Source organism: Salvia splendens, chromosome 15 (assembly GCF_004379255.2).
Source record: "Salvia splendens isolate huo1 chromosome 15, SspV2, whole genome shotgun sequence".
Classification (NCBI taxonomy): Eukaryota; Viridiplantae; Streptophyta; class Magnoliopsida; order Lamiales; family Lamiaceae; genus Salvia; species Salvia splendens.
Genome location: NC_056046.1, coordinates 21,910,519 through 21,938,446, shown reverse-complemented (window position 1 = coordinate 21,938,446; position 27,928 = coordinate 21,910,519).

The following is a 27,928-nucleotide window of genomic DNA, read 5'->3' as shown; positions in this document are numbered from 1 at the left end:
CACACTTTAAATTGGGAGTTTTAACTATTGGAATAAGCTAGGCGGAATGTAAACTAACTACTTGATCAAGTAACTCATCATGCTGGAAAACAACTGACAGATCAAGTAAGCGATAATCTCAAATAAAGACCTAACTACCTAAACATGCTTCGGAACTACAAATCACTTTGTCATTCAACATAGTTAAACACAGGATCGAAAATTTTAAAGTTGAAGCTAAACTGGAACAGTAGACAAGATGCCGAAAACAAAATAACTACGGTTTTTATACTCAGAACTCAGAACAGTACTGTGAACATGCGGAATACAAAAAAGGTCGATTCTTTAACTACGGAACAACACGGAATTAAACTTAAACAACCAAAACTGGAAAGTAGGAAAGCGAATAAAGCCGAGAAGCTCTCGGTCGGAACTCGAGACAACGCCGAACAGATATTAATTTCTCTGTCGCGCTCCCTTCGGTCGCTCTCTTCTAACTAACCATTGCTATTATCTAACTAAGCTATCTTTGGAACTGGGGAAAACTTGGAACTGGAAACTAAACTAAAGAGAAAAGCTAAACTAGAAGCGGAAGGAAGATCTTTTTAATGGCGTTGCATCCTCTATTTATAAGTTCCTCGCAGCAATCTTTGGCAGCGAATATTCGTCCTTGCTGGGATTGAGCGCCTCATCGATTGATACGTGCCCTTCTTCTAGAATGCAGCGGTTCTTCAATAACGGAATGGGGATTCGGCTTCGTCCTTGCGCCTTACGCATCAACACGTGCCCCCTTCTGGAATGCAGTAGTTGATGATCGCCATCCAGCGCATCAGCCCCACGTGTCTTTCATCATTTGTTCCATGCGGAGCTTCCATCCATCGTCGCCTTGAGCAACCTCCTCTTGCTCAGGTTTGGGGCATCGGCGGGGCGCTCTACACTCTCTTGGATCTCCAGGATCTAGTTTCTCCTCAAGTATGCTCCTAGGAGATGGCAGATGTTTAAGTGGCGGGCAGGTCGGGTAGCAATCTGATTGATGGAGTAGGCCAGCCAAAAGCCCAGATGGACTTTCCTCTGCTCTCTCATGCTCCACATGAAGTAGAGCTCCGCCAGGGTGATGATAGCCATGGTATTGGCTTGACCCAGCAGGTTGCAGCCTAGGTAGACCTGGGCGAGGCGAAGCGCTGGGTCGGCGATGTGATTTCCACTGGACTCAGAGGCTTTGAAAGTTGGCGCTCTCTCGTGGCTCAGGGCCTTCCAGACGGTTTGTTGATCGAAGTCAGGCTTCCTATGCGGGAGGCCGATATCACGCCCGAACCACTCCTCGTTGGCCACTTGGGCTTTTGTATAGAGTCTCATCTTGATGGAGAACTCATTTAAACTCATCTTTTGACCACGGTCAAACAACCGGAAGGTAACGCTCCTGGCCTCCAGGTCTGTGTTGCCGGTAAACCGAAAGGAAATGAAAAACTCTTTGGCCAGGGCCTCTGGAACCGGTGTCTTATCCACCTCCAGGAGCCATTCGAATCCAATACCGGTGATGTACTCGGCGAACCGCTCATCAACTTGTATTTTCTCCAGGAAGGGTTGGTGGAGCCTCTTCCCTGCCTTCAGCCTCTTCTGTGTGATCACCGGCTGGTTGACCTCCTCCTGCCACTTGGGATTGTCGAACTCTAGCATCTGTTGGAGGAGGTCTGCGGTTAAGGCCACAGTTTGTTTGGAGTAGTCGGCGGCAGGGGGTGTTGCAGGCCTTCCTTGTTGCCTCCTGGACGTCCGGGTCCATCGGAACTCACGCCCCTCAGTGTCACTGTCTTCATCTCCTTCTTGCGGCAGTGGGGTGTGCATGCTGGCCAGCATCCCTGATCACTATACCCTGGCTGGCCGGCCGGATGGCTTTTCTTAGGAGGAGAAAGAACAATCTATTTCCCCTTTCTCTTCCTCTCTCTCTGTGCATGACTGTCATCTGCAGCCTCATCTTCATCCACCAGGCGCCGCACAACGCGGGGCCCCTGTTCTGGCTCCTCATCCCTCCTCGGTTGATTGGCCCTCATGGCCTCTGCTTCCTCTAAAAGCCGGTCCATACTCATACAGCGCGTCCGGTGACGCAGCGGCTGCTCCTCCCTCTCCAGTATTGGCTCGTCCTCCACATTCGGAATGAAGTTCCATTCCGCCTCCCTTTATCATAGTAGAATATCGCTGGGAGGAGGCGGAAAGTCCTCCATATCATCATCATCGATTTCCACCATCTCTATCTGTGGTGGCCCTTGGATAGGGGCGGAGTTAGAAACCCTGCCACTCACAAGTGACGGGATGTTTAGGGCGGGTGAGCCCTCTTCTGGTCCAGGGCTAGCCCTGCCAGGATCGCCGATGAGTGGCTCTAATTCCGCTTCTCCCCGCTGCGGGGTAGATACACCTTGGGTGTGAACGGCGACAAGCTGTGCTGGACCCTCCTCCCCCTCTTCGTCGTCGGAGTCATCCCTGTTGTACTGTACCAGCGGGAAGATGGGGGGTTTAGGAGCGTGAGGGGGAGATTGTGTTTTGGAAGGGGATTTGGTTTTGGGGGAAGATGGTTGGGGATTTTGGGATGTGGGAGTTGGAGTGGGATTGTCAGACCTGGAAATTCCTAATTGTGCTTTAAGGGTGGCGTAAGCCGCCGCGGAATCTGTCCCGGTGGGTAAGCTACGGAGGAGGCGCTCTAGTCACCTCTGGAAAATGGGGTCCACTGTACGAGGTGGAAAGGCGTCGCTGGGTTGTGGCGGTGGTACCGTCGTGGCTGGCGTGGAAGGTCCACGGCCACTGCTGCTGGCGCTGGGAGCCTCCTCACTGGATGACGTAGTGATTTGTGTGATCTTCATTGTTCTGATATCTGGGGGGGTTTCTCTTTTCTCCGTGGAATCGGTGGTGCTTTGGCTAGGGTTCTGAAACTTGAGAGAAATAGATGAGAGCAAACAAGTGTACTGTAGGCGGTTGGGAGAAAAAGTGAGGTACAGTGCAGAACACTCCCTTTTATAGCCAATGCAGACTGTTGGTATCCGTGCAACTCTTCGAGTACCAGCGTGCTTTTTCAGAGCAACAGCTGGCTTGGCTTCCTTGATACGCTTCTTCCTCTAGTACGACTTTTCAACGCAACAGTTTGCCTTCTCTGACGTTTCATCTTTCCGCACTTTTTCACACGAGCGCGTCCTTTCATCACCCTGCCTTGATCAATCAAACCACTTCATCCACATAAATTAAATCCAAATTCCAACTGGTCAAGCAGACAAGTGATACCAGATGAATACTCAAATATTAACCACTTGATCAGTTTGTTCTTTGTTCCAATTCTTAATTTCCTAAGGTTTTAAAACTAATAATATGAAAAATATTTACACTAACTACAAAGGACTTGAATGAATGCCCTTAGGACGTCACTTGATCAGTTTGTATATTTAGAATTTAGTTGCTTGATCAAGCAGACTACCCAAGAGTACTCAGTCACTCCTTATACCTGCTTTTGCTGGAGAGAGTTAGGCATGAGCAGTGGAATGTCGTCCACCCCACACACCTCCGTTCCATGTCTATAAGGTTTCACCCTATGCCCATTCACCAAAAAGGAAGACGAATCAGGGTCACTTCCTTGGAGTTCGATTGCTACATTTGCTCGTATGGCGATGATGGTACAGGGGCCTATCCACCTTGACCTTAACTTCCTAGGCATCAACTTGAGTCTCGATTGGAAGAGCAACACCCTCTGGCCCACCTTGAGCTCCTTACGAAGGTTCTTGTCATGCCACATTTTTTTCCTCTCTTTATACCACATGGCAGAGTCGTAAGCGTCAAGGCGGAGCTCCTCAAGCTCTTGCAGCTGCAACTTCCTTCCTTCAGCACAAGACTCAGCACTCATATTCATTTCTTTGATCGCCCAGAAGGCTTCATGCTTGATTCCCACATGCAAATGGCACATTTTCCCGAATACCAAACGGTAATGAGACATTCCTATTGCCATTTTGAAAGCGGTCATGTACGGCCAGAGCGCGTTCTCCAGTCGACGGCTCCAATCATTCCTTGTGGGGTTCACTGCTTTCTCCAAAATCGCCTTGATCTCCTGTTAGACACCTCAGCTTGGCCATTTGATTGGGGGTGGTAAGGTATGGACAATCGGTGGGGGACGCCGTATCTTCGCATCAAAGCTTCGATGGTCCTGTTGATGAAATGAGTCCCTTGATCTGAGATGATGGCTCGCGGTACCCCGTACCGGGTAAAGATGTTTGATCTTAAGAACTTGGCCACCTCTTTTGACTCACACGTCCTGGTTGCCCTTGCCTCTATCCATGTGGACACATAGTCCACTGCCACCAAAATATAGAGATTGCCTTCAGAAGATGGGAAGGGTCCCATGAAATCCATTCCCCATATATCGAATATCTCGCAAACTATCACGGGGACTTGTGGCATCTCATCTCTCGCCGAAATTCCTCCGGTAAGCTGGCATCGGGGGCATCTCTTGCAGAACTCGTAGGCGTCTTTATGGATAGAGGGCCAGTAAAAACCACTGTCAAGCACCTTCGTCGCTGTCTTCTTTGGACCGAAATGACCGCCACAAGCTAGTGTGTGGCAGTGGACCAATACGTCCTCTTGTTCCAACTCGGGTATGCAGTGTCAGATGACTTGATCAGCCCCCATCTTCTACAAATAAGGATCATCCCAATAGAAGTATCGGGAGCCACTTTTGAGTTTCTGCTTCTGTGCTCTCGTGGCATCATCATTTCCGAGCAACTCGCCTATCACCAGATAGTTGGCCATGTCCGCAAACCATGGCTCCTTCTGCCTGTGTTGGATCTCTCTCCCTCGGTCAGTTTGATCAATGCTCTCAGCTCGGTTGATCCACTGAAGGCTGGACGTTGACTTGATTAGGTACAAGTGCTCCTCAGGGAAAGCGTCAGTGATAAGGCTCATTTCATGCATCAGTTTAAGGGTAAAATGTATGCTACTTGATCGGTTTATCGCGCAAAACAAGTGTTAAATGTGCAGAAATGCCACTTGACCAAGGCAACAACGCCGAACTGATCAAGCAAGTACAAAAGGCGATAAAAGGCCAAGAATCGGGGGAGTTGATCAAGGGGGAGTGATCAAGCAGTTAGGCGGGGACCGCTGGCTTCTAAAAGAAGAACACGTGAGGAAATGAGCTGGATATGGCGCACCATTCTGTTATCAAGGACGACGTTCTAGAAGGAGACACGTGCTAGCTTATGAGACGCAAGGACGGAGCTGAGTCAGGAATCTGTTACTCAAAAGCGTCATCATTCTAGAAGAAAGGGCACGTAGCAATCAATGAGTCGCTCATTCTCAGCATGAGCGAATATTTCCTGTCAAGATCGTTATCCAGCTGGAGGCCGAATCAAGCTTATAAATAAAGGGTGTGCCATCACAAAGAGAGGATCCGATACTTTACTTTCCGTCTAGTTTAGCTTAGCTTAGTTATCTAGTTTAGTTCAGCTCTCTAGTTTAGTTTAGTTCAGTTCTCTAGCTTAGTTTAGCTCTCCAGATAGCTTAGTTAAAAGGGTGACCGAAGGGAGCGTTGCAGAATACTCATTTCTGTTAGTGTTATCTTAAGTCTCCCGCTGAGATTCATCTCAGTTTTTACCGCTTTCTTAGTTTCTGAAGTGTTAGCTTAGTTTAAATTTCACGATGTACTCAGTTTTAGTTTAATCAAAGTTATTTTCACTTTTAATCCGTGCATTTACTTTTCCGCTATCACCTACTATTCACTTGACCCAGTAGTTAAAGTTCCGTTGATCAAGCTAGCTAGTTTAAATTCTGCCTAGAGTAAAAATAGTAGTTAAAACTCCCAAGTTAAAGCGTGGCAGCAGCCAACCTCCCTATTCACTACTCACACACTCAACACACCAACTTCTCTGTGGGATCGACCCCGAACTTGCTTCTTTAGTGTTAAAGTTGTGCAAAATTGGGAGTTTACAAATTACTTTAGTAAGGAAGGAAGAGCGGGAGCAAGACTGCAGTGATTAAGTGGCAACAACATTTGCTAACTGATCTGACCGGTTCGGTTATCATTCCATATAACTTGATCCACATTCTAATCGTGTTTTCGTCTCTTTCCAAGCCCTTCCAGTCAGGAATGGCTTCCCAATTGTCTTCTTGCATAATTCGGCGTAAGTGATCTGTCACTCTATTCTCGCTTCCCTTCTTGTCGACTGCCTCCCAGTCAAACTCTTGCAACAGGAGCACCCACCTAATCAAGCGCGGCTTCGACTCTTTCTTCGACATGAGGTATTTGATATCCGCATGGTCCGTGTAGACAATCACCTTTGCACCCAGCAGGTAAGGCATGAACTTCTCGAAGGCATGGACTACTGACAGCATCTCCTTCTCGGTCGTATTGTAATTCTTCTGTGCTTGATTAAGAGTCTTTGAAGCGTAAAAGATAACATAACTCTTCCCATCGATATTTTGACCCAAGACCACCCCCACTGCGTAATCACTTGCATCGCACATCACCTCGAAGGGGTGACTCCAGTCGGGGGCGCGTATGATCGGAGAGCTGATCAGTCTGTCCTTCAGTAGCTGGAAAATGGCCTTGCAGGCATCAGAAAACTGGAACTCCACATCATTCTGGAGTAGCCTTGTCAAGGGTTGGGGTATCTTTGCAAAATCCTTGATTAATCGCCTGTAAAATCCCGCATGACCCAGGAAGGCTCGGATCTCCTTTTGATTCGTCGGGTATGGGAGCTTCGCTATAACTGCCACCTTGGCTTGATCCACTTCTATCCCTCTGCTTGACACCACGTGGCCTAGGACTATGCCTTCAGTGACCATGAAATGGCACTTCTCAAAATTTAGAACCAAGTCCTTCTGCCGGCACCTTTCTAGCACTCTATTCAGGGTATGCAGCCCTTGATCAAATGTGTCCCCATAGACGGTAAAATCGTCCATGAAGATCTCTATGCAGTCCTCCAACAAATCAGAGAAGATGCTCATCATGCTTCTTTGGAAAGTGTCTGGGGCATTGCAGAGGCGAAACGGCATCCTTCTGTAGGCGTAGGTGCCGACAGGGTAGGTGAAAGTGGTCTTCTCTTGGTCCTCTGGATTCACCGCGATCTGGAAGTAGCCACTGTACCCATCAAGGAAACTGAAATATTGCTTCCCCGCCAATTTCTCAAGCATCTGGTCAATGAATGGCAGAGGAAAGTGATCCTTCTTTGTGGCCGCGTTCAGCTTCCTGTAATCAATACACATTCTCCACCCAGTGACTGGTCGTGTCGGAATCAGCTCATTCTTTTCGTTCTTTACAACTTGGATTCCGCCCTTCTTCGGCACCATATGTACTGGGCTGACCCAGTTGCTATCAGGGATGGAGTAGATGATTCCTATGGAGACCAACTTGACTATCTCTTTGAGTACCTCTTCCCTCATATTGGGGTTGAGTTTGCGTTGCTGGTCACGATGGGGCTTAGCTCCTTCCAGTGTGATATGGTGCATGCATAAATCAGGGTTGATGCCCACCAGATCGGTCAGCTTCCATCCGATGGCCTTCTGATTCCGCCTCAGTACTTCCAGTAATTTGTCTTTCTGCCCCTGGGTCAACTGACTGTTGATGATAACGGGCTTTGTTTCGTCTTCCCCCAGATAGGCGTACTTCAATGTGCTGGAAGGGGCTTTAACTCCTTCGCGGGTTTCGGCACTTCAGTAGGCAGATGATTTTCTTCTGTTTCTCTTTTCAGTGGTTTTCCTTGATTAGGCAGCTTCTCGATGCTATACACTTGAGCGATCCTGCTTGACCCAGCTGGTCGCGGTCGCTCGCAAAAATCCATCACCGCTTTCGCGATGGCTTGATCATCCATTTCATCGACGTTCACGGCTTCATACCATTCGGCGACTCGGTCATATCCTCGTCCGCGGCGGAGTCTGTGAACTGCCTTTGTAAGAACTCCTCTTCCAGATACTCCTGCACCAGCGGCTCGGTCATATCCACTGAATACACATTTTCACTGTCTGTCGGCCTCTTCATTGCTTTGTCGATGTTGAACGTGAATTGCTCTCCGTTGAAATCCAAACTGATCGTCCCATTACGGATGTCTATTATAGTGCTGGCCGTTGACAGGAACGGTCTTCCCAACAGGACTCCACTTGACTCCTTCGTCGTTGGCTCTGTCATCTTGATGAAGAAGAAGTTGGCTGGGTATAGAAAGTTGTTCACCTTCACGATTACATCTTCCAAGATTCCCTCCGGGTGAATGCAAGATCTGACGGCTAGCTGTATCATGATGTCGGTATCGACCAGCTTAGCCTCCCCCAGCTTCTTATAGATAGCATACGGCATAACGTTGATGGATGCCCCTAAATCGCACATTGCGTGCTTCACTTGAATATCTCCAATCGAAATTGGGAGTGTGAACATCCCTGGGTCGGTTTTCTTTGATGGGAGGTCACTTCGCTGGATCACTGCGGAGACATTCTCTTCTGTAATAATTCTTCCTTCTTCATTTACCTTGCCCGCTAGGTAGTCCTTAATGACTTTGCTGACGGGGGCATCTTTAATGCCGTCAAGAGTGGCACCTTGACTTCCACGTCTTTAAATAGACTGGCCACATCGATCGTGGCGTCTTTCTTCCTGGTAACCATTCTGCGGTATGGATATGGCTTGACCTTCTCGGCTTCTTCTTCTCGACATTCTCCCGAGGTCTCGCCTCCCGTTTTCACTTTGCCTTTATCTCTTCCTTTAGCCTGATCAGCTCCACTGGACTCTTCTTCCTATTGGTGGCTCGGTCTAGACAAAGATACTGGAGACACCGCAGGTGGGCTGGGGCTCAGGTATACCTTCCCTGACCTCAGGGAGACTACGCTTATATTCTCACGCCCAGGCTGCTGCACCGTGGCAGGAATTTTCCCTTCGCTGCTTCTCAGCTCTCCCAGCGACATGGCAACTTGAGATAACTGCTTTGTAAGCATGTCCAGCACCGCCCTCTGCTCCTCTGAGCCTCCTGAATTTCTCGCATCGCATCATTAGGCTGGTGTGGAACCATCATTTCTCTCGGGCCTTCATTGGGGTGTCGGTTATATCTTTGGTTTGAAGGCCCCCCACCGTTGTTTGGCTGAGCGTAGTCGGACGGCCCATAGTGCTCTGGCTGGTACTGTGGCTGGCTGTGCTGTTGATTCCCTTAGTGGTGCTGATTTCCCCGTTGATGTGGCGGAACGTAGCTAACCACCTGGTTGTTTGGTTGTCTCCCCTGGTTGTTTGACTGAGGGCCTTGATGTCTGTACCCCCAGTTACCTTCCTGTTGTCTTCCTGACCAATTAGGTAGTCCTCCACTGGACCAGTTACCCTGGTGACCGCTTGACCAATTGCCTTGTGGTCCACCTGACCAGTTTGCTTGACCACCTTGCATTCTGTTCCCTCCGTTGTTTGATCTTTCCTGGTTCCGAGAGGGCCAATTGGGCTGCCCTTCAGAGGGTTGTATCTGCTGTGTCGATGGTTGAGGCAGTTGGTTTTGGTTCTGATCACTCCACCTGAAGTTAGGATGATCTCTCCACGGAGCATCCATCTGCTTTCCCTGGATCCAGTTGCCACTTGCGTTCCAATAGCCGACGGCATTCACCTGAGGTTGCGGTTCCACCTCAGGAGGGAACTCGCAATAATAGTAGTGGTGCTCTTCCGGTGGTGGTGGCACATATGGTTTCTCCTTGGGTGCAGGCGGTGAAGGCGCTCTGGACTTCTCCACTGCCTCTAGCAGCTTCTTCTACATTTGCTCGAATCGAGCCTCCAGCTTCTCATCACTTCTTGGCTTCGATTAGCCTCTCCAGAATACTCTTTGCTTGACTGAATGGGGTTTTTGAGAAATCCCCTTGGGCTGCTAAGTTGAGATCATTTTTGCTGTCCACCGTGAGTCCGCCATAGAAGGTTGAGTAAATCTCCCGCTCTCCCATCTTGTGGTTGGGGAATGCTTGAAGCAGTCCTTGAAATCTATCCCAGTATTGACCCAGAGGCTCATCATACTCCTGCCTCGCCTCTGTGATCTCCCTCTTCAGGGCGCTCGTCTTCGACGCTGGGAAGAAGTGGTCTAAGAATGTCATGCGAAACTCGGCCCAGGTTCTAATCGAGCCTTCTGGCAGCCTTCTCAACCAGATTCTTGCATTACCTTCCAAAACAAAGGGTATCGCCTTGATCCTGTAATCTTCTGACGTGGATCCAGCTGGTACTGGTTGAATGTCACAATATCTGCAAAAATTCCTCCAAAAACTCATAAGGGCATTCCTTCGAGAGTCCATAGAAATTTGACAACACCGCGAGCACCCCCGATTTGATTGCGATTGCCCGTATCCCTAGGGTAACTGTGATCGCATGAGTGGGCTCCTTCTCGTCATGAGCGTGTAGGGAGCCAATTCCCCAATCGCTGTCTATACGGCCGTCTGCTTTTCTGCTTCCTCGAGTAGTGGTGGTTTAGGCGGCATGGTCTGTTCTCCCTCTTCCTCGCTGGTCAGTTATTCAGCGGCTACTGCTTCTAACGTGGCTCTGTAACGAGTGGTTACTACACCGGCCTCCTAAACTCGCCACTGAGCGTTTGTGTTTTTTTAGATGAGAGGATGATTTCAGTCTCCTCCGCGGTGGTACCTTCTCATAAAAGGAAAGAAAAACAAATTAGAAAAGAAGGAAATAAAATATTTACACCTATGCGCTAAACACATCCATGTAATAACACCATGCTTCCGCGGCAACGGCGCCATTTTTTGATGGAGGTCAAGAGAGCGATACGCGCAGATTGGATCAAGTTATATGGAAGATGACCGTCCAGGTGGATCAGTTAACAAATGTCGTTGCCACTTGATCAAGGCGTTCTCTCTCGATTCATCGAAATATATTTATAACTCCCATACGTGCACTACTTTAACAATAAAGCGGCAAGTACGGGGTCAATCCCACAGAGAAGCTGGTGCGTTGAATGTGTGAATAGTGAATAGGGGTCGGCTGCTGCCACACTTTAAATTGGGAGTTTTAACTATTGTATTAAGCTAGGTGGAATGTAAACTAACTACTGGATCAAGTAACTCATCATGCTGGAAAACAACTGACGGATCAAGTAAGCGATAATCTCAAATAAAGACCTAACTACCTAAACATGCTTCGGAACTACAAATCACTTTGTCATTCAACATAGTTAAACACATGATCGAAAATTTTAAAGTTGAAGCTAAACTGGAACAGTAGACAAGATGCCGAAAATAAAATAACTACGGTTTTTATACTCAGAACTAAGAACAGTACTGTGAACATGTGGAATACAAAAAAGATCGATTCTTTAACTACGGAACAACACGGAATTAAACTTAAACAACCAAAACTGGAAAGTAGGAAAGCGAATAAAGCTGAGAAGCTCTCGGTCGGAACTCGAGACAACGCCGAAGAGATATTGATTTCTCTGTCGCGCTCCCTTCGGTCGCTCTCTTCTAACTAACTGATAAGTCGCATTCTAGGCCTTGGTTACTGGTCAGTATAACGTGCGTAATTGGATTATATCTGCAAAACAGTTGCTAAAGTGTATAGGAAAAAGGTCCCAGTCAGTACGAGAGGGTTCAGATAACTCAGGTGAAAAGAGTGCCAGAAGGGTGCAATAATGACCAGGATGCATGCCAAAAAGGCTCGAGATGGAGAAGAAGGATTACTGGGAAGGATCAACCACAAACGAGGGCAAAAGAGTCATTTCACGCAGAGAGTCTATCCTAAAAAGCGAGGGTATGCCTCCCTATAAAAGGAAGCCACTTGGAGAGAAAAAAAAAGGAGGATCATCGACATTCACACTTAGTTAGAGTATTCTCTCTCGGTAGATTAGTTCCTTCAGCATCGTCCAAATCTTCTCATTCCTCGCCACAACCATGGTCACCTGAAGTTCCATCAGTCCACCTGAGATTCGCATTCCATCGTTCCAGCCAATTCATTTCGTAGTTATAGCAGTTTCATCGCCCGGAGTGGCAAAACAATCTTTATTTGCTTTCCTAGTTAATCTTTACTTGTTTTCCTTTCATTGGATCTGTTGCGTTTTCAGTACTTGCTATCATTTTGAAGTGTTTTGTTGTGATCCAAACGTTCTATGCAATGAAGTTATTTTTATGCATCTCTTTCGGTTTGAATATATTTCATTCTGCCTATGTAGATTAGATCTAGTTGTTGCGGTAATTTCCAAGTATTGAAAGCATGATTTCATTTGGAGTTGCTTGATCCGAGATTGTTAGTTAAGTTGCTGTTTAGATTTAATTTCTGAAGTGATTAAGTGCAAAATCTGAATTTACGTAATTCTGCCACCTTGCATGTCGTCCAGTATGTGTAGTTCTTGATTTCACTCGTTTAATCTTTAAATTCTAGTGAGTTAATTGTGGATCTGATTTGTGAAGTTGTTGATCTGCAAATGTTAACCATGGAATCTGAGTTTGTTTGATTTTCTGCATTCTTGTTGAAGAAGATAACATCCACATCCAAGTTTGGGACCACCTTTACTTTTTAGTTACTTTTTGCTTTTGTCCTTTGCTTTTCATGCTGATACCTTACAGACCTGACAGTGCAGACACCAAACCACCACTTATTTTCTGATATTCCGTTTAGCCTTTTATAGTAACTATCTACTTTCCACATGTCCCTGAAACACCTTGTCCCACACTCTCACGTTCACAGCCACATGTCGTTCACTTTCACACCACCCAGTCAGTAGAGTACCACCTTTAATTCCTGTCTAGGTAGAATCTCAACCCAAGCGTGGTAGCTAATCAACCCCCTCCAAACTATCACCACAATTACCCAAAGCGCATCAATCTCTGTGGGATTCGACCCTTACCTCCACTATACTAGCCAGTAGAAGTGGGTTGAGGAATTTCTTTGATGCCAGGTTCAGGTTAGCTGGGACTTCTATCCTGATAAGGAGGATACACCCTTGATTAACACGACACCTGCAAGCCTGTGAGCTTTATTCATCAAATTGGCGCCGTTGTCGGGGATGGATGGCGTTATTAACTGTTATTGTGTTTGATATTTTGGCGTATATATTGTGCATAATTTTTTTCTTTTCTTTTTATTTCAGTTTATTAGAAGCAGTTCGGCTCCTGACCATTGGAAGCCGAAGATACTCCAACGAGGGACTATACTCGTGACCACTTGTTCTGGCCTGTCGACAGCCCTGTCTGACCTAGGCACGAGTAGTGACGAAGAGCAAGACACCGTAGAAGGAAGAATACCATAACCGGTGCTATAATTGGAAGGTAACCCAAGGAGGATGGCTGCCAACGTAGACGATGACCCAGTGATCAGATTGTTGAATGCTCATGCCGACGGAGAACCGCCGTAAGCCATAGTTGTCACTCCGGGATAGACAGTTTGTGATGTGAAGCCCCATGTTATCGCAATTCTACCCACGTACTGTGGAAAGAGCTATGAAGGGCCCTACGAATTCCTTCATGAGTTTTGTAAGATTTGTAAGGCACAGAGAAGGCCAACGGGGGCGACTGAGGATGACTACATATTGAAGGCCTTGCCGTTCGTCCTAAAGGGGGAGGCCAACACATGGTTCATGTGCCTGCCACCCAACTCCATTGAGAGTTGGGCTGATTTCAAGTCAGCCTTCCTAGGCAAATTTTTCCCGTCATCGAAGACGAGTGCGCTGAAGAGAGAGATAACCAGTGTGAGGCAAGGGTACGACGAACCCTTGAGTGATTATTGGGCGAAGTATATGAGCATTTTGGATGCATGTCCAAACCATCGCATGGCAGACATAGAGATACATTACACCTTTTATGAGGGGATGAATAAGGCAACATAGGATCTGGCAAACTCGTTGTCAAAAGGAAGCTTCACGCAATTAAGGGTCAGCGAAGCGAAAAAGGTCCTAGGGAAGCTTCTGAGCGCGAAGAAGGAGTACGATAATTCGAGAGATGGATACAGCAGAGAAAGGATTGCAAGTGCTTCATCCACTGACCATGAGCAGAAGATAGAGCAGAAGATGGACTTGAAGATGGAAGAGCTGAAAAAGGCGCTCCTGAGCGCGATTGAGAAGAACACGCCATCACCTTCCCCAACTGGGGGCAACAAGGGTGCAGAGCAGGGAAATCAAGGGCAAACCTACGATCAGTCGAGTTACTTGGTCAATATAGAGCAAGTCAATGCTGTAGGATACTATAACTCCAGTGGGAATTGGATTCCGGGGAGACAGTGAGACGCACCATGGAGGGACCATCCAAATTTTCGATGGGGCGATGGGAACCAAAACCAAAACCAAAACCAAGGTCAAGGTCAGAACCAATACAACCCCCACCCGAACCAAAACCACAACCGTGGCCCAGCAAATCCCGACCACCAATCCAACTGGTCAGGAAGGAACCAACAACCCCACAACCAAAACCCACAGAACCAAAACTCAAATCATATTTATATACCACCCCACCAGAGGAACTACTAAAATTACCAGAATCAGCATAGTCAAGGTCCCCAACACCAACAAAACCAGAACCAGTTCCAAAACTAGAACTAGAATCAATATCACCTAGACCAATACAACCCTCCTGCCCAATATAACCAACACCCTCCTAACCAGAACAAGCAAAACTTCGAGAATTACCAACCCAACCAAAACCCCCAGTATAACCAGCACCAAGGTCCGAATCAGTTCCAATATCCTAACAGGTCAAAGAGATCTATGGAGGACATAATGGGAGAAATGCTAGCTTCGCAGCAGAATATCAAGGGTGAATTGCAGTCCAATAATGATGTAGTGCAGGGGATGCAGAATGCCCAGAAGGAGCATAAGGAAAACATAGATATGATGAATAGGCAATTAGCCCAGCTGGCGAATTCGATGGGTGAATTGAAAGGGAATTCAGAGAAACTCCCTTCTACAGTCCATGTACCTGAAAAGGCAAACGTGAGCAAGGTCACATTGCGGTCCGGTACTGCCTATGATGGACCCCAACCGAAGAAGCCCAGTGGAGAGCCCAGTAAAACGAAGGTACTGAGCGACATCGTCTCGGAGAGAGAGCTCAACAGACCTTTGCCTCAAATGCAAGATCCATTTTTCTTGGGCGAAGCACCATTGGAAAAAGATGAAGCTAAGGGCGTACCACCCAGGGGAGACCCTCCTAAAGAAACAGAACCCATGAAAGAGACTCAAGCCCAGAATGTGCCCAAGAGAGACTCCGGAAAGGCTATTGAAGAACCGGTGGACGAGGCGAAAGGAAAAAAACCCTTCCCTTACCGTTTCGTGACTAGAAGGAAGAAGGAGAACCCAGTGGATTACATGTCACATTTTGGGAAGCTGGATGTCACCATACCATTCCTCCAAGCCGTAAAGCTACCCCCGCTTGGGAAATTCATCAAGGAGTTCATAGCCGGAAAAGCCCAGGAGGATGGAAAAATCATGGTGGAAGGGCTCGCGTCAGCAATTGTGCAGGAGAAGCTACCGCTCAAGAGAGCCGACCCAGGTATGTTCACTTTACCTATAACTATAGGAGATGTAAAAGTCAAGCATGCGATGTGTGATTTGGGAGCATCTATAAATGTTATGCCATTAGCAATCTATAATCAGTTGAAGGGAGTAAAGTTGTCAAACACTAGGGTGTTAATCCAACTGGCTGATAGGTCATACACAAATCCTGAGGGCGTGCTAGAAAATCTATTGGTAAGAGTGTATGATTTTACTTACCTTGCTGACTTCTATGTGATCAAGATGAATGAGTCTGAAGCTAGGGAGTCTAGAGGTATATTGTTAGGGAGACCGTTTTTTAGAACATCTAAGACAATCGTGGACATGGCTGAGGGGACAATTTGCATTGATTTTCATGGAGAGAAATTCACCGTTGACATCAATGAGGCCATGAAGAAGCCTATCGATTCTGAAAATCTATGCTATGTTGATGTAATTGACCCCCTAGTCCAAGATTTTCTTGAGACCGAATTATTGCAGGAAAAACTCCAAACATTGGATGTATATGGACAGGCTGATGTAGAAGCAGCTGCATGGTGCGACCTAATCAGTAGCCAAGGATTGACCGATGAAGAGATAGAAGGAGCAATTAAGGACTTTTGTCAGAAATCAGAATTTATTAGAGCCGCGGGGGCTCAGCTACCAGCTAGTACAGAGGGACTCTCATATGATGAGTTAGAAGAGGAGGGGGATGCTGCAAAAAGCTTTCTACCCGCAGACACACTTCCCCCACAAGTCGAATTGAAGAAACTACCAGCAAACCTGAAGTATGCCTTCCTCGGGGAAGAAGACTCATATCCTGTGATTATCAGCAGCAGCCTTACGGAATAGCAAGAGGCAAGGCTACTGACTGTGTTGAGCAAGAACAAAAGAGCGATTGGGTGGAGCCTTACAGATTTGGTGGGAATAAGCCCCGATGTCTGTATGCACCACATCAGGCTGGAGGAAGGAGCAAAAGCACATCGAGACTCGCAAAGGAAGGTGAACCCTGACATGCGGGAGGAGATATTGAAGGAAATTTTGAAATTGCTATCATTGGAAATTATCTATTCGGTGCCCGACATCGAGTGGGTCAGCCCCATTCACATGGTCCCCAAGAAGTCAGGGATCCAAGTGGTTAAAATGAGAGGAATGAGCTAATACCAACAAGGCTAGTCACTGGTTGGCGGATGTTCATTGACTACCGCAAACTGAATGAAGCAACCAGGAAGGATCACTTTCCCTTGCCGTTCATCGATCAGATGTTGGAGTGACTGGCTGGGAAGAAGTACTTCTGTTTTTTAGATGGGTACAGCGGATATTTCCAAATCTACGTGGATCCTGAAGACCAGGACAAAACCACCTTCACCTGCCCATTCGGAACCTACGCGTAAAGACGCATGACGTTCGGTCTGTGCAACGCTCCGGGTACATTTCAACAATGCATGATGAGCATTTTTTCCGATCTGATCGGGGAGTGTATAGAAATATTCATGGATGACTTTACAGTCTATGGAGACTCTTTCGACTCGTGCCTTCATCACTTGGACGTAGTTCTGGAAAGGTGTCAAGCAAAGAGTCTAGTCTTGAATTTCGAGAAGTGTCATTTCATGGTCACAGAAGGAATCATCCTAGGACACGTGGTGTCGGAGAGAGGTATTCAGGTGAATCAAGCCAGGGTGGATGTCATATCCAAGCTGCCATTCCCTACTGACCAGAAGGAAATAAGGGGTTTTCTGGGGCATGCAGGATTTTATCGATGATTTATTAAGGACTTCACCAAAATTACCCAACCCCTTACTAGACTCCTTCAAACCGAGGTGGATTTCATTTTTGATGAACAGTGCAAAGCCGCTTTCAACCTTCTCAAAGAAAAGCTGATATCCGCACCAATCATCCGGGCTCCTGACTGGGATCATCCTTTCGAGGTGATGTGTGATGCCAGCGACTATGCAGTGGGAGCTGTTCTGGGTCAGAAAATCGAAGGAAAAAGGTATGTGATTTTCTATGCATCCAAGACCTTGAATCAGGCTCAACGGAATTATGACACCACTGAGAAAGAGATGCTGGCCGTGGTGTATTCATTCGAGAAGTTTCGGCAGTACTTGTTAGGATCCAAAGTCATCGTCTATACTGACCATGCGGCCATTAAGTACCTGATTGCGATGAATGAATCAAAGCCTCGACTATTCTGATGGGTACTCCTGCTACAAGAATTCGATTGGGAAGTGGAAGACAAAAAATGAGTCGAGAATAAGGTAGCGGATCATTTGAGCAGAATAATGCAAGATGGGAGCAGCGAGGAGGTGCACAACCGGTTCCCGGAGGAACACTTGTGTGAAGTGATTTTTACCGTCAGAAAAATTTATTTGCAAGAGGTAATGAAGCTCACTGGCCAGGATACAACAGCAAAAGGGAAAGAAAAAGTAGGGCAGGAGCCATGGTTAGCGGACCTAGCCAACTACCTAGTGACAGGAGAACTTCCAGAAGTGCAAACGTCACCAAGGCTCAAAGAATGAAGATCAAAAGTGAAGCAAAGTACTATTTTTGGGACAACCCATACCTGTGGAAAGTAGGAGCAGATCAAGTGATAAGAAGATGTGTTCCTGACTGGGAGCAGAGGGACGTACTGACACATTGCCATTCCTTGGCATGTGGAGGACACTTCGGGCCCAAGAAAACGGCAAGAAAGATTTTGGACAGTGGATTCTACTGGCCAACTCTCAACAAAGATGCTTATGAATTCTGTAGAAGTTGTGAACGTTTCCAACTGACCGGTGGGATCTCTGCACGAGATGAAATGCCACAAGTACCGGTTATTGTTTGTGAGCTGTTCGACATTTGGGGGATGGACTTCATGGGTCCCTTTCCCTCGTCCTATGGGAACCTGTATATTTTAGTCGCAGTTGACTACATCTCTAAGTGGGTAGAAGCCAAGGCCATGAACACCTGTGAGGCGAAAGAGGTGGCCAAGTTTCTCAAGAGTAATATTTTCAGTCGGTTCGGAGTACCAAGGGCCATCATATCCGATCAGGGAACCCACTTCTGTATCCGCACTATCGAAGCCTTGGTGAAGAATAAGGTGTTCACCACAGATTATCTAGCCCCTACCACCCACAAGCGAATGGCCAAGCAGAGATCTCTAACCGAGAGATAAAGAACATTCTGGAAAAAACTGTCAACCCTTCCAGGAAGGACTGGAGTGTGAGGCTAGAGGATGCTATGTGGTCGTATCGGACAGCCTACAAAACTCCCATAGGAATGTCCCCATACCGAATCGTTTTTGGGAAGATGTGCCACTTACCAGTGGGGATCGAACATCGAGCATACTGGGCAGTACAACAAGTTAATATGGATGCTAAAGACTGTGAGGAGGAAAGGAAGCTGCAGCTACAGGAGTTAGAGGAACTTAGATTGGAGTCGTTCGATTATGCCATGTGGTATAAAGAGAGAACTAAATTGTGGCACGACAGAAATCTAAGGACCAATGACCTCCATGTTGGCCAGAAAGTACTACTCTTCCAGTCCAGATTGAAGCTAATGCCTGGGAAGCTCAAGTTTAAGTGGACCGGACCATATGTCATAACTGCACTCCGTTCTAATGGAGCAGTGGAGATTTCAGGGAGTACTCCTAACTCTGAACCCTTTTATCGTAAATAGACATAGGTTGAAAGTGTTTAGGGACAATACTGATATGTGTGTAGTGGAAGAGATTCCACTACAATCACATATTTAGGTCTCGTAATGACCAGTAGGATGGGAATTTGGAGTTCCACTGGGTTAGTTTTCTTTTTGGCAAGGTTTGCATATGCTGGCCAAGTAGAATTCCAAATTACCTAGAGTAAAATGTAAATATTGTAAATACTTGGTAGTTAATAGTTTAATTTCTACATCCAATTAGAAATTAAAATTCAAAAAAAAATATTTTTCGGACCTCAAATATTAATTTGGAGAATGTACTGACCATAAGAATATCAATTCGGTGAAACTCCAAATTGTATTTAAGTGTCCTTTTTACTTTGTTTCCATACTTAGAAAATATGGGGGGGGGGAAATGATAAGGGGGAGATTTGAAAAGGATAGGGTGAAATTTGAATTTAGTGTTTGGTGCAGCTTTGCAGGAGAGGACAGCGACTGGGAGGGCGCGTGGTGCAGAGACCGGGCAGGCGACGTCCAATCAGAAGGCAGCACTCCCAACCGTCTCCCACACGAAGCGGCACGACCTGGAAACCGCCTATTGCCGGTTAAAACCCTCAACTGCTCCATTCCACTCTAAAACGCCAACCGTCCATTCCCCTTCACCTCACAAACCCTTACCTGCATTCTCTCTTCCAAAATACCCACCATTAATCACGAAATCAACACCCACACTACCACCAAAATTCACCAAAAACCACCGACTCAAACCATGGGGAAGAAGAAGATGGCCAGAAAACAAGCCGTGGAGAAACCCCCTTCAATCCTCCGAGATGAAACCCCTGAGTTACAACCGCCGGCTGAAGAGCGGCCGCCAAGCCCACAACCACAACCACAAGAGCCGATTCCTCAGGCTCCGGCGATGGTTCCCTTGAACGTACTGGCGGAGTTCCTCAGGCAACAGGACCCGAATAAAGATTGGACGGCACCGTTGGCGGGTTTTAGCCAAATCGGAGGTGGATCGAGCATGACCGGAAGAACCCCGGTAGTACCAAACCCAGAAACAAATGTTCATCCCACGGTGCACCCACCAACCTCCATTCCGACTTCCTCAACAACCCCACCAGAAAATAAATCTCCCTCGACGACCGCACCATCAGAATCCTCGAAACCCTCCCCAACTCACCAACAAATCGAACCAATGGATGTTGACCCCCTTTCCGCCTATTATGACTCGGGCCTAGAGGAAACCGAAGGGAAAGAAAGCGAAGGGAAGAAGAGCCGGGAGGATGGAGATGAATCGGAGAGAACACCGGTAGCGGAACCCGTTCCCCAAGGAATGGGAAGAGAGGAGATAGATCTGAACGAAATGGCTAGAAAGCATGGCCTTATGACTGATGAGGAGTTTGAGGCGCTTTTAGATGAGGTGATCAGGATGGAAGATGGCACTGCCGAGATGGCTGAGGGTCTGGACCTAGTACAGTAAGTGACTCAGAAGGCATAGCCCACCAACCAGGAGACAAGGTGGAAGAGAAACAGACCGAAGATGAAGAGTCGAAGTCAGTGACTCCCCAGCCAAAAGCAGGGGAGAGTGATACACACATCGAGGAGAAGGAGACCGAGGTACAACCAGCGGAACCAGAGCAGGTGGTACCACCAGTATTGAAACCGAAAGCAGTTAAAAGAAAATTGGTGTTGAAGGATGATCCGAAGACAGAACGGTCGAAGCCAAAGAGAGTATCGCAAAGATGCCTCGGGAAATGGACATCCAGCAAGGCAGGAGCAAACACGGTAGCAAGTGCAGTGGAGATCTCTAGGGAAGAATAAAGGACTACTCCTACAAAACCTAGGGAGGAATCCTTGTCAGCTACCAACTTGAAAGATGCCTCGACAGCAATCGAAGTGGTCTCACCCACGCCGAGTGACCAGAGAGAGGAAACTGACAAGATGACTGAGGGTCTGGAACTCGCATCGGAGTCAGTAGGTCACGCAGAGCCAGTAGATGACAATACCCATATCCGCGTGGAGACCCAGCCTGCTGCCCAGAAGGAGCTTTAGACACCAATAGAGGAGAAACTAGAGGAAGACGAAGACGGAGATGAAGATAGGTACCTCCATGAGAGGAAAAGGAAGGGGAAAGCCCCTGTTACAAAGAGGCCAAGCAGCAAGAAGCAACGCACGGTCAACACCGGCATCGTCATCACAGAGTCAGATCAGAGAGCCCCACCACGCCGAAGGGAGCCGAGTGACAGTGAGTATACTGCCAGCGAAGAATCGGGGTCAGAAAGCGACGTCTCCCTAGAGGACGAGGAGTATGGCGAAAAGCAGCTCCCACACAACCATCGTGAGTTGATGCATCCTCCGGTGGAAAGATTGAAGTACCGGCGTTGGAAAGTGGAGCTCACTGACGAGCTAATAGAAGACATGAAGCATTTCAACACCAAAAAGCTTCAGGATGCGTTTGATGAAAAAGACGATGGCAGCAAGCAGGTTAAGAGCAGGAAGGTACTCTATTTTCCCTCTCTTGATGAACTGAATGCCCGTGAGCCTTTCTTGTCACATTTGCGTGCGTTGGGTTTCGACTGTTTGTTGGAGAATAGAGACCCGAGTATACCTATAAGGTTGGCAAAGGAGTTTTTCATTACCAAGGTCACTACGGATCTGGATGAAGAGTCCATAACCTTTAGGGTATTCGGGAGAGAAGTGAGGATGAGCTTGATCGAGTGGACGGTCAGATTAGGAATGTGTAGCTTAGAAGAGGCCATAGGGCACAGAATGGAGAAGTAGGGAGAGGGGGATTCCCCGGAGGCACATCGAATTTGAACCCCAGGAAGCGTGGGTGGAACTAACTCACCCAGCTGCCGGGCAGTTTTCATCTACCATATCCCGCTCCATTCATTTCAACAACCCCATCTTGCGCCTGGTCCAACTCTACCTGGACTTCAATCTGCTAGGGCAGTCAAATTCGGCCGTCCGGACGTCCATGACCGAACTCTATCTCATCTGGTGCGCCAAGCGCGGGAGGAGAGTACATCTGGGGTTATGGACCGCTTATCAATGCCACCTCATTGCCACACACCCTGCAAGAAATATATCCCTCTGCCACATATTAGGAGCCTTCGTGAGGAACAACATTACTATTTTGGAGGTAGAAGGTTTATCTCCCTTGTATATGGTAGACCCTCCTGGCCCGTTTGATACGTCTTTCTTCGTCCGCACGAATACTGTCTACATCAGAGAAGGAGCCCCGCGTTTTTACGCCATGGGTGAAGAAGTTATCCCTGCTGGATGCGTAGCAGCAGGCCAAGGCACGCAGGTTCAGGCTCAGAGGCAAGCGAACCTGGAAAGGGCGGTAGCAGAGTTAGCAGAGGAGAACAGGCAAGCCAGAGCAGAGTTGACCCGTCTGACGAATGTGATGGAAAGTATTCTGAAAGAGTTAGCGAAAGGGAAGACAGTTAAGGGAGCTAGAACAAGCGGCCATGGAGGCCAGACTGATGTACCACAGGTAACCAAGAAGGAAGGAGAATCAATCCGATACCGAGGAAGAGGAACCCGAGGAACCACCTGCACCCAGCCCTGCCCCGCAAAAGAGCAGAAGGAATATGTGACCACCCCACTGACCAGTTAGTTTTCTTTTTCAGTTTTAGTTTTTTTATTTTTTTTTTGTTTGTTGTTCTGTTGTTTTAGGTAGAGTAATTTTGTGTAGTATGCAAACCCCATTCATAACACTTAGACTATTTAATAGTCTGGGTGTGAGAAGTACAGGGTTTGCTACTTTGGTGCATGAGTATATGTTTATTTTCTTTTCGTATGCATGTTAACTCACACTTAGCCTATTGCTTAGTCTAAGTGTGAGGAGTTTGTGTATATATGTGTTTGTATTTGTTTAATTTTGTTTAGGTTTTCAACTCTCCCACTTAGCCTATTGCATAGTCTAAGTGTGAGAAGTTTTAGACTAAGTATGTTTTGTTCATGTTTTGTTAATGCGTCTGTATGTCGGTCATACTCGTCATTCCCATTTTCCACTTCACAGCCATATCTTAGGGCAGACACTTGTGAAGTGAGAGAGGGGAGACAATGGCTAGTATGACATGTGTATATGTGTGGTATGTGTTAACAGTATGTGCTAGTGTTTGTTTAGGTCTAGGATTTGTATATATGTGTTTATGAATGGGCTTAAAACTCAACTGAAGGTGAGGGGAATTGAGGGAGATAAGGCATGCTGGACAATGGAAAACACCCCCCTTAGTATCTCCTAGTCAGTATAGATGATGCAAGTATGAGAGAAAAACTCATCCTTAGAGCCAGATATAAAAGCCCTCTTAAATGGTGAGTTATAAGCCTAAGTGGAACCACTTTCCACCAATTTAGAAAAGAAAAGAGTGGCTGCCACATGATGCCCAGGGTAAGGTGACCGCACGTAGCAAGTCCTGAAGGCAGTAGGAAACCCCTATCCAAAAAAAAACATCCTTTAGAACCCCTCTTTCTAGCCAAATCTATACCCAGATATAACTCACTAGCCACTGCGACTGTGTGTGCGAGGCATAAGGAAATAAGGCGACTGGCCAGGAGGACATACAGGAAAAACCAACCGGAGAAAGAAGTCGATGGGCAAGGAGAAAATCGACCAGGAAAAATCCCAGGTCCAAAAAAATAAGAAGGAATAAGGGTGGCGAAGCCACAATAAAAAAATGTTGAAGAAAATGGTCGAAAACACTTGACCACAAAAAGAAGGAAGAAGGAATAAGGGTGGCGAAGCCACAAAGAAGCTTTTGACCAGTTGGAGTCCAATATCAGGAAACGTCCATCCGAAAGAAGCCCTTCAGGAGCCGCACGTGAGATCTGAGTCTTAAGCATCTGTGGTTCAGCATTTTGAGAGAAAACAGTCCTAACATCCTCGGTGAGGAATGAGTGACTGAGCGAATCTGGTGTTTGGCCGAGAGTTTGGGTGATCTTCACGAGCAGATATACTGACTGGAAAGGAAAAGGGGGGCGGCAGAAGTTCAAGGCTGATTAAAGCCGGATTGCACCTGATCCCAAGGGGAGGGATGGTTGAAAATATAGCCCGTTCAATGTGTTTAAGTATTGTGTGTCTGTTTATATGTGTTTGTCCGTTGTTTATGTGTTTTTCTTTGTGTCAAAGTTTATAGTATAGTTTAGGATAGAGTCGGTCAGGGGTGTAACCAGACTAGAATTCGACTTATTTCTTTTGTTTGTTCTTCACGCTTGAGGACAAGCATGTGGTAAGTGTGAGCAGTTTCATAAGTCGCATTCTAGGCCTTGGTTACTGGTCAGTATAACGTGCGTAATTGGATTATATCTGCAAAACAGTTGCTAAAGTGTGCAGGAAAAAGGTCCAGTCAGTACGAGAGGGTTCAGATAACTCAGGTGAAAAGAGCGCCAGAAGGGTGCAATACTGACCAGGATGCATGCCAAAAAGGCTCGAGATGGAGAAGAAGGATTGCTGGGAAGGATCAACCACAAACGAGGGAAAAAGAATCATTTTACGCAGAGAGTCTACCCTAAAAAGCAAGGGCAGACCTCCCTATAAAAGGAAGCCACTTGGAGAGGAAAAAAAGGAGGATCACCGACATTCACACTTAGTTAGAGTATTCTCTCTCGGTAGATTAGTTCCTTTAGCATCGTCCAAATCTTCTCGTTTCTCGCCACAACCATGGTCACCTGAAGTTCCATCAGTCCACCAGAGATTCGCATTCCATCGTTCCAGCCAGTTCATTTCGTAGTTATAGCAGTTTCATCGCCCGGGGTGGCAAAACAATCTTTATTTGCTTTCCTAGTTAATCTTTACTTGTTTTCCTTTCGTTGGATCTGTTGCATTTTCAGTACTTGCTATCATTTTGAAGTGTTTTGTTGTGATCCAAACGTTCTATGCAATGAAGTTATTTTTATGCATCTCTTTCGGTTTGAATATGTTTCATTCTGCCTAGGTAGATTAGATCTAGTTGTTGCGGTAATTTCTAAGTGTTGAAAGCATGATTTCATTTGGAGTTGCTTGATCCGAGATTATTAGTTAAGTTGCTGTTTAGATTTAATTTCTGAAGTGATTAAGTGTGAAATCTGAGTTTACGTGATTCTGCCACCTTGCATGTCATCCAGTATGTGTAGTTCTTGATTTCACTCGTTTAATCTTTAAATTCTAGTGAGTTAATTGTGGATCTGATTTGTGAAGTTGTTGATCTGCAAATGTTAACCATGGAATCTGAGTTTGTTTGATTTTCTGCATTCTTGTTGAAGAAGATAACATCCACATCCGAGTTTGGGACCACCTTTACTTTTTAGTTACTTTTGGCTTTTGTCCTTTACTTTTCATGCTGGTACCCTACAGACCTGACAGTGCATACACCAAACCACCACTTATTCTCTAATATTCCGTTTAGCCTTTTATAGTAACTATCTACTTTCCACATGTCCCTGAAACACCTTGTCCCCCACTCTCACGTACACAGCCACATGTCGTTCACTTTCACACCACCTAGTCAGTAGAGTACCACCTTTAATTCTTGTCTAGGTAGAATCTCATCCCAAGCGTGGTAGCTAACCAACCCCCTCCAAACTATCACCACAATTACCCAAAGTGCATCCATCTCTGTGGGATTCGACCCTTACCTCCACTATACTAGCCAGTAGAATTGGGTTGAGGAATTTCTTTGATGCCAGGTTCAGGTTGGCTGGGACTTCTATCCTGATCAGGAGGATACACCCTTACTTAACACGACATCTGCAAGCCTGTGAGCTTTATTCATCACTAACCATTGCTATTATCTAACTAAGCTATCTTTGGAACTGGAAACTAAATTAAAGAGAAAAGCTAAACTAGATGCGGAAGGAAGATCTTTTTAATGGCGCTGCATCCTCTATTTATAAGCTTCTCGCAGCAATCTTCAGCTAGGATAATAACTTTGCAGTGAATATTCGTCCTTGCTGGGATTGAGCGTCTCATCGATTGATACGTGTCTTTCTTCTAGAATGCAGCGGTTCTTCAGTAACGGAATGGGGATTCGGCTTCGTCCTTGCGCCTTACGCATCAACACGCGCCCCCTTCTGGAATGCAGTGGTCCCCCGTCTAACTGCTTGATCACCCCTTTGATCAACCCTCGCGATTTTTTACCTTTTTCGCCTTCTGCGCCAGCTTGATCAGCTTGGCCTTGTTGCCTTTGGTCAAGCGGCATTCCTACGCAATTAACACTTGCTTTGTGTGATAAACTGATCAAGTAGCATACATTTTACCCTTAAACCGATGCATGAAATAGGCCTTATCACTCCCCTTGTGGTTGCTATAGGAGAGATGATTGGCAAGGTGGTCAAAATTGACTATAATACGAGCGCAGCAACTAGAGGTTGTTTCGCCAGACTTGCAGTCATAGTGGATCTATCAAAAGCATTGAAGTATGACATAGAGTATGAATCTCTTCCTCTAATATGTTATGGACACCTCAAAACCGACTACCAGGATCTGAGAGAGAAGGAGATGGATAAATCTGATAAGGATTCCCATATCAAGGAAGTGGTGACAGATATATGAGAGCCTCGCGGAAGAAAAAGCATAGAAGAACTGGCCGGACAAGGTTATCCCCGAAAAGGTTTCCGATGGCAGAGACAAAAATCTATTTTCAGCCATCGCGACAAACGAGGAGGATGCCATAGCGATTTCTAAACCCTTTCTTGATTTTATTAGTCTGTTAATCCTTTTTATTTCCATAAGACTGTTTAAGGAACTTTAATGCATAATGATGATGAAATTTATTTTTAAAAATTTCATTAAATGTATTGATATATTTGAAAGACTGAAACTGCCGTGAATCACATAATTAATAAAAAATAAATTTAATCAAATTATAAATTTTATTTAAAATGGCAATTCTGCAAATATTTTCAAAACTCCCTTTTTATATATGAATAGATAAACAAAATTAACTAATACAAATATAAAGACATTAAATAAATAGCGAGATTTTATCGGACAAAGAAAGAATTCTAGTGTTGATTTCATTAACTCAATAGTAATTCAATTATAAATCCAACATCTAATTATGATTTATTAGGATGATCATCAATACCACTTAACTATCATTAAGATCGTTGATTACAACTTGATATTATTACGAATCATGACTATTAACAGCTTCTAGGATCCCTCGTGCCCTCACACTTAGTCTCAAGGATTCTTGATTATTGTTGACTTGACGTTAAGAATTTTTTCTATGTTCAGCATGTTGATATACATCCCTCTGAGTTTTGTAGAAACACAATAGACCATTTAATTATTAGCCAAGTAATCAAAACCATAATCACAAAAATTTATAGAGTAGAACGTGTTCTGGACGTTGGATAAATAATTGAAAAAAATATTCGAGTCAGTTACTTTAAAAACCTTAGCATTATATGAGTTTAAATATTCATAGAAAAACAACTTTAAAAAATAACGAAAAACAATGTAAACATTAAATGGACTAGTTAAACACACGGGGAGAAATCTGTTTTGTTCGTCTTCCTTCAAATTCTTGCATTCCCTTGCTTGATTGTTCCAGAGAGCTCCCAAATTTATGAATGTTAATCGGGCCAACCCTACTCCGGGTTGCCAGTTAATTAGGTGCAAACTAATCAGGTTAGAATTTTACAACCCTAAGATTAAACGTTTGGGTTTCGGGTTAGCCCAACGGACTATTAACTTGCTAATGATAAAATTAACACGTGATTAATCCAATGCATAATGATGATAGTCATATTTATAGAATGTTAGTGGAGTATTTAATTATGATAATTTTAAACTATATGTGTAAACTCAAATATCATTAAATACAATACTTATTTAAAATTTGTGTAAATAAAATGAAACATAAAAAATTTAAAATGTTTTTAGAATT